We start from the raw sequence: 2,500 nt of genomic DNA, 5'->3' as shown, positions 1-2,500 counted from the left end.
AGTTGATCAGTCACACCATGAAGTTATGGGAAAGAGTAGTGGAAGCCAGGCTGAGAGAAGAGGTGACCATCTGTGAGCAGCAGTATGGTTTCATGCCGAGGAAGATCACCACAGATGCCTTATTTGCTTTGAGAATGTTGATGGAGAAGTATAGAGAAGGACAGAAGGAGCTGCATTGTGTATTTGTGGATTTAGAGAAAGCGTACGACAGAGTGCCAAGAGAGGAGTTGTGGTGTTGTATGAGGAAGTCTGGTGTGTCAGAGAAGTATGTGAGGGTGGTGCAGGACATGTATGAGGACAGTGTGACAGCAGTGAAGTGTGCAGTAGGAACAACAGACTGGTTTAGGGTGAAGGTTGGACTGCATCAAGGATCGGCCCTGAGCCCTTTTCTGTTTGCAGTGGTGATGGACAGGTTGACGGACGAGGTCAGACAGGAGTCTCCCTGGACTATGATGTTTACGGATGATATTGTGATTTGTTGTGAGAGTAGGGAGCAGGTTGAGAAGAGCCTGGAGAGGTGGAGATATGCGCTGGAGAGAAGGGGAATGAAAGTCAGTAGGAGTAAGACAGAGTACATGTGTGTGAATGAGAGGGAGGGCAGTGGAGGGTGCGGTTGCAGGAGAAGAGCTTCAGAAGGTGGAGGAATTCAGGTACCTGGGGTCAACAGTGCAAAGTAATGGAGAGTGTGTTAGAGAAGTGAAGAAAAGAGTGCAGGCAGGGTGGAGTGGGTGGAGAAGAGTGACAGGAGTGATTTGTGATAGTAGGGTATCTGCAAAATGAAAGGAAAGTTTATAGGACTGTGGTGAGACCTGAGATGTTGTATGGATTAGAGACAGTGGCATTGAGTAAAAGACAGGAGGTGGAGCTGGAGGTAGCAGAGCTGAAGATGTTGAGGTTTTCGTTGGGAGTGACGAGGATGGATAAGATTAGAAATGAGTTTATTAGAGGGACAGCGCATGTAGGATGTTTTGGTGACAAGGTGAGGGAGGCGAGATTGAGATGGTTTGGACATGTGCAGAGGTGGGACATGAATTATATTGGTAGAAGAATGCTGAGGATGGAGCCCCCAGGTAGGAGGAAAAGAGGAAGGCCAAGAAGGAGGTTCATGGATGTGGTGAGAGAAGACATGCAGGTAGTTGGTGTAAAAGAGGCAGATGTAGAGGACAGGGTGGTATGGAGACGGATGATCCGCTGTGGCGACCCCTAATGGGAGCAGCCGAAAGAAGAAGAAGAAGAAGACAGTGAAAACAGAATTCTAGAAATGTCTGTAAATTTTTTCTTTAAAAACTGAAATATCACATGTCTATAATTATTCAGAGCTTTTACAACAACACTTTAAAAATCACCTCAGGTGCCTCCTTTCTAACATGTTTCTACACCTTGACTGGAGTCTACCAGTGGAAAAAGCCCACTTGGATTTTGCCAACAGGCACCTGAAGGACTCTCAGACTGTCTGAAACTAGATTTTATGGTCTGATCACACCAAGATTGTACTGTTTGGCCTCAGTTCTAAACAATATGTCTGAAGGAACCCAGACGCTGCTCATCACCTGCACAAACCCATTGTAAAAGTGAAGCATGGTGGTGGAAGCATCATGCTGTAGGGGTGTTTTTCTGCAGTAGGGACTGGGAGACTGGTCCGGGTCGAGGGGAGGCTAAATGAAGTACAGAGATTCCTCAATACAAACCTGTTCCACAGCACTCAGGACCTCAGTGTGGGCTGAAGGTTCACCTTCCTACATGATCATGAACCTAAACACTGAGCCAAGACAACAGAGGAGTGGATTAGGGACCATGTAAAGGTCTTAAAATGGTCCAGCCAGAGCCCTCATCTGAACACTATTGAACATCTCTGGAGATGTTCCACCGATGCTCCCCATCCAACCAGAGAGGCTTTGCCCTGAAGAAGGGCAATCAATCCAGGTGTGTGAAGCTCATTGTGTCCAACCCAAAAAGACTCGAGACCGAAACTGCTGCTAAAGAAGCTTCAAATAACTACTGAGAAAAGTGTCTGGATTCTTCTGCACATGTGATATTTTAGTTTGTATTTTAATGAATGTACTTCATTACGGGGAACTGAGTGTAAATTCATGAGAAATAAAATCAGTCTGAGTTTTATCTGATTGTAGTATCAGACTGTGAAATAGCAACATCGAAAAAAGTGAATGGTCTGAATACTTTTTGAATGCAGTGTTTATATACATATGTGTGTGTGTGTGTGTGTGTGTGTGTGTGTGTGTGTGTGTGTGTGTGTGTGTGTGTGTGATGGGGAGTGTTTAGTGTGTGTGTGTGTGTGTGTGTGTGTGTGTGATGGGGAGTGTTTAGTGTGTGGGTGTGTGTGTGTGTAATGGGGAGTGTTTAGTGTGTGGGTGTATGTGTAGGTGTATGAGCCTGAAACAGTTGCCATAGAAATCTGAGTTTCCATGGTAACAGAGTTCCCCTGGAAGGCTTGACAGATGTTGCCATGGAGTAGTAATAGCAACTAGGGAGCGTATAATAC

General features: G+C 45.6%; 1 protein-coding gene across 1 annotated transcript in view; it reads left to right on the top strand.

The window, feature by feature from the left end:
* Positions 1-2,500, top strand: part of dlg4b (discs, large homolog 4b (Drosophila)) — a 37,660-nt gene that overhangs the window by 22,780 nt on the left and 12,380 nt on the right. The window lies entirely within an intron of this gene.

This window comes from Silurus meridionalis, chromosome 16, assembly GCF_014805685.1.
Source record: "Silurus meridionalis isolate SWU-2019-XX chromosome 16, ASM1480568v1, whole genome shotgun sequence".
Classification (NCBI taxonomy): Eukaryota; Metazoa; Chordata; class Actinopteri; order Siluriformes; family Siluridae; genus Silurus; species Silurus meridionalis.
This window is presented reverse-complemented; position numbering and strand designations above follow the sequence as displayed.